The sequence below is a fragment of the Oryctolagus cuniculus genome, chromosome 2 (assembly GCF_964237555.1).
Source record: "Oryctolagus cuniculus chromosome 2, mOryCun1.1, whole genome shotgun sequence".
In the NCBI taxonomy this organism is placed as follows: Eukaryota; Metazoa; Chordata; class Mammalia; order Lagomorpha; family Leporidae; genus Oryctolagus; species Oryctolagus cuniculus.
Genome location: NC_091433.1, coordinates 85,909,759 through 85,918,996, shown reverse-complemented (window position 1 = coordinate 85,918,996; position 9,238 = coordinate 85,909,759). Strand labels below are relative to the sequence as shown.

The following is a 9,238-nucleotide window of genomic DNA, read 5'->3' as shown; positions in this document are numbered from 1 at the left end:
TCTTTAACGAGCTGTGGAGTCCACTACTAAGCAGCCATACTTCATCAAATAGCAGAATTGTGGCATCCAAATGCATAATAGAAAAAATGTCATTTGTCCTTTCTGATCAGTAGTATAGTTGATTCTTCGTGCTCCCCAATATAGTGCCTGACCTGTGCCCAAACACCAGCCATGTGGCTGCCATGTGACAAGCACTCCCTCCCCCGTCTTCTCCACGGGTTTGTACTCATCACATCCTGTGAGCTCTCTCCTCCACCGTGAATCAGTGACTATCCTGAGAACCACAGTGTGTGTGACAGAGGTGGAGTCTCAGGGAGTCCATCTCAGGGTGCCAGAGCCAAGTGAGTTCTGTGCAGAAGCGAAGAGAACATCCTTCCTTCCAACTGAGTCAATTTGCTTCAGAAGACAGACCCACAAATTCCCTCTTAAATAGTTCTACAATTCACAAACCTCATCTCATCATCATAGAGCTCCCAGCCCAGTTCAGTGCATCAGAAGGAGACCTGGAGTCAGCTGGCCACTTTCTTCCTCATCCTGCAGCCCTGCTAATAAGCATCTCTGGAAAGAACACTGTCTCCCCCAGACACCAATTTTCTCTCTTTCATTTAGGACCAGAAGCCTTAAACATTACTGTTTTAGCAAAAAAGTCTTTGTTTGGGGGAACTCTCTATATAATAAATGAGCCTTTTCATGATGCAGAAAATAAAGTTCAAATCTCCACTTTTGAAGAAGCAGAACATTCTCTGGCAGCTTTTAAACAACAAATTTTTCAGTGTCTGCTCATTGGGAATTCAAGAAAAAATTAGAATCCAGAATAGAGCCACCTTGCTACATGAAGAATTCTTTGAATGAAGCTGGACTGACTATCTTGCAAATGGCCTCTACCCACTGCAGAGGGAGACAGAAGTCAAACGCCAGGGCTGGACTGGCCTAGAGACACACAGTGAGCCAGTATATAAGCATGGAGCCAGGACAAAAGCCTAGACATTGGGATTGAGCTCCTTACATGGGGAGAAAAGGGAACAGGCCCCAGGCAGCAGCTTGGCACTTGCTGACTCACGCTCAAGACAGTGGATCTCTGTTCTCCTCTCTGTTAGCTGATCCTCAGGCAAGGATTGACACTGCAGCTGTGTCACACAAGAGCAATGTGGAAAGTTCATGGAAAATGGAATTAAAAGATGAATTTTAAAGTTTTATTTATTTATTTGACAGGGAGACAGAAACTGAGATATTGCATCCTCTAGTTCATTCTCCAAATGCCTGCGACATCCAGGTCTGGGCAAGACAGTAGCCAGGATCCTCGATTTTCACTTGAGTCTCCCACACGGGTGACAGGTGCTCAAGTACTTGAGCCACCATTGCTGCCACCCAGGATGCTCATTAGCAGGAAGTTAGATCACAAGTGGAGCAAGGACTCAAAACCAGGCGCTTGAATATAGGATGTGAGTGTCTAAACTGCTGCACTGTCGCTCCCCGTCTTCGTGGAGGAACGACACAGGACCCTGCGCTGTTCTTTTGTCTGCTCGGCCCTCCCCGGGTTTGCTGCTGGTTCTTCCCGGGTTGGCTACCGTCCTTCCACCTCCGTGGAAGGGCGGTTCCCCCTGGCCACTTTCCCCACTTCCGCGGGGGAGCGGCACACCGCCGGCCGGCTCTCTCGGGGGCTGCACAGGTGTTCCTTCAGATAGATGTTCCCGGTGCATGTTGTCTCTCTCCTCCTTTATAGTCCTCTTCCACCAATTCCAACTCTGCTACCCACACGCAGAGTACGCTGCTCTCCTCCAATCAGGAGCAGCTCCTGCAGCTTGTCAAGTTGGTGAGAGGCAGCTGGGTAGAAGCTGTTTGCTCCTCTCCCAGCGCCATATTATGGGAGAGCAGATGTATAGAATAAGTCTTAATTCCAGTAACAGTATAGTCCGAGTTGCTCCCCACACTGCACAAAGTGTCTGCCCTGGCAAATTTATTTTTATACAAAACAGTTTTTAAAAGATTTTTTTATTTGTTTGAAGAACAGTGTGATAGAGAAGGAGAGAAAGAGTGATAAAGAGGTCTTCTATCTGCTGTTGACTTATCAAATGTCCACAACAGCTGGGGCTGGTCCAGGTTAAAGCCAGGAGCCTGGAACTCCATTCTGGTCTCTCACATGGGTGACAGGAAACCAGGGCACATTTTCAGGGAGCTGGATCAGAAGTGGAGCAGCCAGGACTCAAACCAGCACTCCAATATGGTATGCCAGCATCACAAGCAGCAGTTTAATCTGCGGCATCACAACACCAGCCCAAATTTAAAAAAGGAAAAACATTTTTAAGTACATGCATATGCGAAAGAAATGGACATCTTGTGATACGATTGTCATTTTTAGCCCTTGTTTATACTCCTGTGGAACTGTGGTCTTCCTATTTTTTACTTGTTAAATATTATGGTTAGTGATGAATTAAGCCTGTGGTTACAGTAAATTAACATTTATGTCTTTGCAAAAATTAATGAAAAGAAAAGAAAAGAAAAGAAGGAAGAAGGGAGGTGAGGATGGAAGGGAGGAGTGGGGCAAGTATAGTTACTTTCTTAGAACTGTACCTAGGGGCCGGCGCTATGGCATTGTAGGCTAAGCCCCCGCCTAGTGCAAGCATCCCTTATGGGCACTGGTTCGTGTCCTGGATGCTTCTCTTCCAATCCAGCTCTCTGTTTATGGCCTGGGAAAGCAGTGAAAGATGGCCCAAGTGCTTGGGCCCCTGCACCTGTGTGGGACCTGGAAGAAGCTCCTGGCTCCTGGCTTCGGGTCGGCCCAGCTCTGGCTGTTGTGGCCATTTGGGGAGTGAACCAGCAGATGGAAGACCTTTCTCTCATCTCTCCCTCTCTCTATCTGTAATTATACCCCTCAGATAAATAAATAAAATCTTTAAAAAAAAACTGTATCTATGAAATACAAAACTGTCATGTCATCAGGACAAAAAAGTTTATGGAAAATGTGTTTTATTAAAAACTATGCATGCGGCTGGCGCCGTGGCTCACTAGGCTAATCCTCCACCTGCGGCACTGGCACCCCGGGTTCTAGTCCCAGTTTGGGTGCTGGATTCTGTCCCAGTTGCTCCTCTTCCAGTCCAGTTCTCTGCTGTGGCCCGGGAAGGCAGTAGAGGATGGCCCAAGTGCTTGGGCCCTGTACCCACATGGGAGACCAGGAGGAAGCACCTGGCTCCTGGCTTCAGATCTGCACAGTGTGCCGGCTATAGAGGCCATTTGGGGGGTGAACCAGTGGAAGGAAGACCTTTCTCTCTGTCTCTCTCTCTCTCACTGTCTATAACTCTCTCTCTGTCTCTCTCCCTCACTGTCTATCTCTGCCTGGCAAAAAACAAAAAAGAAGCAAACAACAAAAAAAAAAAACTATGCATGCATTTCATTTCATTTTTTGCACAATAACACTTATTTAGTTCTATTTTTATATGAATGTTTTTAAAGTCCCGCAGTATCTTCCATGACATAAAGCAATCAGAATAGAATTCACTAACATAGGTGAGGAAGAGATATGCTCACATCTAATTAGTTTGGTAAAGAGATTGTAGCATGTGCCTTTTGGTTTTCATCATCACTTGCTAGTAGATTATACAGTTTAGGCCTGTGTGTTGTTTATGTCACAGAATCGTTGGTTCTTTAACATCTCATAGTGTCTCTTAGCGGGGGCTCTGACACTGCTCTTGAGACATTACAAGGTGTTGATTAGAACTTCAGTCCCAACGACATGAGAAATCGTAGCAAAATGAACCTTGTATTGGGTGATACTTAGGAAGGTTCCTGCCTGAAGCTTTGAAGAGTGGGGCAGCATGGAGCCAGCAGCATCACCACCAAGCCATACGTGCTCATGAGAAGATGCTCCTCTTCATGTTCCTTCTGACACCACTTTTCCCTGAGCCAACTTCCCATTCGAGTGTGCACGCCTACCTCACGCCTAAGGAATAAAGACTCACATGAGGGGAACCTTTGTAACTGTGAAGCTGTGTAGTTCTGCATGAACTCCTGCTTCTAAAGGTACAGTTTAGAAACTTGCCAAGAGGCCGGCGCCGCGGCTCACTAGGCTAATCCTCCACTTGCGGCGCTGGCACACCAGGTTCTAGTCTCGGTCAGGGTGCCGGATTCTGTCCCAGTTGCCCCTCTTCCAGGCCAGCTCTCTGCTGTGGCCGGGGAGTGCAGTGGAGGATGGCCCAGGTGCTTGGGCCCTGCACCCCATGGGAAACCAGGAGAAGCACCTGGATCCTGCCATCGGATCGGCGTGGTGCACCGGCTGCGGCGGCCATTGGAGGGTGAACCAACAGCAAAAGAAGACCTTTCTCTCTGTCTCTCTCTCTCTCTCTCTCTCTCTCACTGTCCACTCTGTCAAAAACTAAAATTTAAAAAAAAAAAAAAAAAACTTGCCAAGGGACACCAAATCCCATTAAGCTTGGTGATAAAAATGCCATCTTAAGTATTAAAGTGATCATAATGACTGTTAAAGTGAACATCTAGATAGAGTTAAGTGTTAAAGTGATCATATAAATAGGATGAAGTGTCTGGTAATAATAATAGAATTATAAAGGAGAGGAAGTCCAACATGGGAAGCAATCCGCACAGCAGAGTCATAGAATGACAAAAGCTTTAAGCAGCACTCTGACCTCTGAATCAGCCTTTAAGCATTCTGGTATAGCTGAAAAGCCCATGAGAGCATTTCAGGCATGGAAAGACAAGACACTGTGCCAAAAAATGTTCTGCAGGAAGGATCTCTGTGAGTGAGACTCCAGCAGAGAGAAGTGGCCATCAAAGAAGGATGCACTTTTCTCTGAAGGGAGGAGAGAACTTCCACTTTGCTTATGGCCTTATCTAAATACTGATGGATTTTGTGGATTCAAAAGGCTTCCACAGCCTAGGCAGATCATGTCAAGAGCTTCAGGTGGTCACTGACATCATACATTAAGAGTGTTAATTGTTAAATTAACAACAAGAGTCACTGTGCACTAACTCCCCATGTAGGACATCTGTCTTCAAAGAGTTATATTATGGTAGTTAACTGTAAAACTTGTTCTGAAACAGTTGTGTGTGTGTGAAAATTGTTGAAATCTTCACTTAGTATAGAATTGGTCTTCTGTGTATAAAGTTAATTGAAAATGAATCTTAATGGAGAATAGGACTAGGAATGGGAGAGGGAGGAGGAAGAGGGGTGGGAGTGCAAGTGGGAGGTTGGGTATGGTGGGAAGAATCACTATATTCCTAAAGTTGTACTTATGAAATTCAATAAAATGTTCTTTGGGGGAAAAAGACTCACTTGAGGAGCTGAGTGTTTTGTGTAGTGTTTTGTGGTTAAGATGCCACTTGGGACACCCCCCAATCCAGCTTTCTGCTAAAACACATCTTTGGAGGCAGCAGATGATGGCTCAATTATTTGACCCACTGCCACCAATGTGGGTGACCTGGATTGTGTTCCAATCTCCTGGCATGAGCCTGACCCAACCCTGGCTGTTACAGGCATTTGGAGGGATGAACAAGTACATGGAAGATCTCTCTCAGTCTCTCTGCCTTTCAAATAAAATCAAAACAAGACCAAATAATGACTTACTTGCAGAACACAATACATTTTACAAAGCTCTTGAAAACATAGCCTCTTTCTCAATGGGGTAACTCTGAGAAGTAAATATAACAATTTTGTTTTAAAAGATTTATTTATTTATTTATTTATGTGAAAGGCAGAGTTACAGAGAAGCAGAGGCAGAGAGAGAGAGAGAGAGAGAGAGAGAGAGAGAGGTCTTCCATCCACTGGCTCACTCCTCAAATGACCATAATGGCTGGAGCTGGGCAAATCCGAAGCCAGGATTTCTGGGTCTCCCACGCAGGTGCAGGGAATCAAGGACTTGGGCCATCTTCTACTGCTTTCCCAGGCTATAGCAGAGAGTTGGATCGGAAGTGGAGCAGCCGGGACTTGAACCAGTGCCCATATGGGATGCTGGCACTGCCAGCAGCGGTTTTAACTGCTATGCCACGGCACCGGCCTCATAACATTCTTTTATACTTTGTCCCAAACACACACACACACACACGCACACGCATGCTTTCTCCCCTTTTCAATTTAAAGAGTGTGGTCACATAGCAAAATAAGAATAGAAGCAGCATGGCCAGAATCTGAGCCCTTCCCATCATGCACACCCACCTCCTTCCCCTTGCTTTCTCCTTCCCAAGCATTTTCCCTTGGGAGAGGGACTTCTTTCATGAGTTGCAAGCAGGTAAGGAAGGGGAACTCTAATTATCTCCATATCAATAAATCATTCCATCTCTTTCCTTTTTAAAATCATATCTTTGAGGCTGGTGTTTGGCCCAGCAGATAAGACACTGGTTAAGATGCCTGCATCCCATATTGGAATATCAGTGTTTGAATCCTGCCTCCATTCTTCATTCCAGCCAGCTTCTTGCTAATGCAGACCCTGGGAGACAACAGGTGGTGGCTCAAGTACTTGGGTCCCTGCTATCCATGTGGGAGATCCAGATGGAGTTCTCAGATCCCAGCTTCAGCCCTAGAGAAGATGCAGCCAGTATAGTCAATATGGGGAATGAACCAGCAAGTGGGAGTGCGGTGTGTGTGTATGTGTGTGTCCCTCCATCTCCCTCTCTCCATCTCCCTCTCCCTCTCTTTCTGTCCCTCTGCCTCTCTAGTAACGAAAATAATAAAATAAAGTCACCTGTCTGAAGGTCAAAAATAAGCTCTGGTAAGGTGTTACATAGTTTGGATCTTGATCTACTGTGCTGCGTAGGACAAGCAGTGGGCAGCAGAAGTGTTTGCTTCACATCCGCTGGACAGCTGCCGAAAGGCAGGAGCATGTGTGTTGGATCAGATTGCAAGGACACATCCTTGGAGGAGCTGTTTGGTGCCCCTTTACCAGCTTTCTCTGTTATTTGTTTGCATGATTTGGCTCAAATTACCTAAATATCCCTGTATCAGCTCCCATTTCTGGGTTACTGTGGCTGTAAGTTTATTCATCATAGCTGTTATCAAAGCACAGAACATAAATAAACTTGTTAGGAAATATCTTCTGAAGGCAACACCACAGATTGTTCAGCAGTGCGGAACAGGTGCTCGTTTACTCCCTGAAATCTTCTGAAAGGAAGGTTGCTGTGCACCAAGAGAGGGAGGGGGGGAGTGGGGTGGCAGAGGTGCGGACTCAGAGCCCAGCACCTGCCCTCAGGTGACCAGGTCTTTCCCACCTGCCTAGCCATAAGACAGATGCTGCTGTTTTCTTCTTGTCCCTACAGATGCCCAGGATGGAGGGAGACTGAGTGACCACTCACCCTACAGTCACAGCAGGTGGGGGACTCAGCGCCATTGCAGAAAGAAGCTGCAGTGAGGGACCTTCTTCTAGTCCACTCAGCACATGCACAGACACAGCCCCAGGGCATACATGTTTGTGTGCATGCACACACACACACATACACAGAGCCCCAGTGTTTATGCGTCTGTGTGAATGAACATACGGACACACACACAGACCCAATGCATACGTGACTGTGTGCATGTACACACACACACAGCCCCAATGCTTATGTGTGCACACGAGTATACACACACACACACACACATACACAGAGCCCCAGTGTTTATGAGTCTGTGTGAATGAACATACACACACACACACACAGACCCAATGCATACATGACTGTGTGCATGTACACACACATAGCCCCAGTGCATATGTGTGCATGTGAGTAGACACACACACACACACACATGCACAAACTTCTGCAGCTTGGTACTAACATGATCCTAAAATAATAGCTTAGAGCAATATGTTTCATGCCACAAATCCAACAGATCTCTCTTCAACTTACACCTAGAAAAGATGCTTTTAAAGGATTTTATAGGCCACACTAAGATATTTAATGTGGAATAGGTAGCAGGAAGTAGGCTGTGCCCAGTGTTACCTGTCCTTCTCTCAATAGGCATTGGCCCTCCGAGCCCAACAGGAGAGAGAAAATTGAAACACAGCAACCATCAAGACTCTTAGTCCAAACCAGTGAAGGAAACGCCAATCGTCCTGGAACTGCTCACGGAGGAAATTCTGACATCGCAGTTCCTTCATGGTGCTTAATGCTAGTGCCTATAAGATATGCTACAATTTGCTTTAGCTTTTTAATACCAACACAGTATAAATTGAGCTGGATTCGTGACATTCGTTAGCACCCACAGATCCATTTATCTCTGTCCCTTTTTTGCTTCAGGAACCAACCTTGCATTGCAAAAAAAAAAAAAAATGTACATGGAGCCCATAAAGACCCACTGATAGAGTGATAGATCTTTTTTAAACACTGGGGCATAACAGGATTTTATGAAGCAGTGAAATTTTCTCCAGGCATGAGAAGTGCAGACTGACAAGAGAGCATTTTATCTATAAGGCATTAAAATATAAGTGCCACATCGGACAAGCATAATAGAAGAGGGAAAAAAAAATCATTTCAAGAAAGGCAGCCAACTCCTCGACCAAAAAGGATAAGACCAAGAAATACCTAATGGACTTCAAGAAACCTGCAAAAGAGACACATACCCTAGCCTGAATTCTTATCAGAGGAATTTCTGCTAGCCCCCTGCCCTCCATTTCATTCCAAAAAGCAGCTGAAAACTGAAATACTTTCAAAAGAGTTTTCTGAAATACATAATGTAAACTATAAGAAAAAAAGAGCATTCTACTTTATATCCTCATTTCTATTTCTATAAGATTTATTTATTTTTTTGAAGGCCAGAATTACAAGGTGAGAGAGGGAGAGACGCAGAGGGAGATCATCCACCTGTGGTTCACTCCCCAGATGGCCACAACAGCTGCAAGCTGAAGTCAGGAGCCAGGAGCTTCATCCAGATCTCCCACGTGGGTGCAGGGGTTCAAGCGCTTAGGCCATCCTCTGCCGCTTTTCCAGGCACATTAGCAGGGAACTGGGTAGGAAGTGGAGCAGCCAGGACTGGAACTGGTGCCCATATGGGATGCCGGTGCTGCAGATGGCAGCTTACCCTGCCCCACCACTAGGAGCCTGTATTCCCATTTCCCCCATCACTTCAGCAGTGACATGTATAGTACCATTTTTTTAAACAAACATTCAGTGAACATTTACTACATACAAAATAGTAATTACACTAGGTAAGTAATGTCCAAGTCTCTGCTCCCATGGGTCATCCCTTTTCATGAGAGAAGAATCACTACACTTGAACTAGAACAAGGTGTACAAGGTAAGCACATATGAACCA

General features: G+C 45.6%; 1 long non-coding RNA gene across 1 annotated transcript in view; it reads left to right on the top strand.

Annotated features, from left to right (window-relative positions):
• The window catches only part of LOC138848794 (uncharacterized), an 85,641-nt gene extending 76,989 nt beyond the window's left edge, over positions 1-8,652 (top strand). The window contains exons 5-6 of the long non-coding RNA XR_011386884.1: positions 7,261-7,312; positions 7,945-8,652. This is a non-coding gene — a long non-coding RNA (uncharacterized lncRNA). The remainder of the gene's footprint in view (positions 1-7,260; positions 7,313-7,944) is intronic.
• Positions 8,653-9,238: the final 586 nt, after the last annotated feature.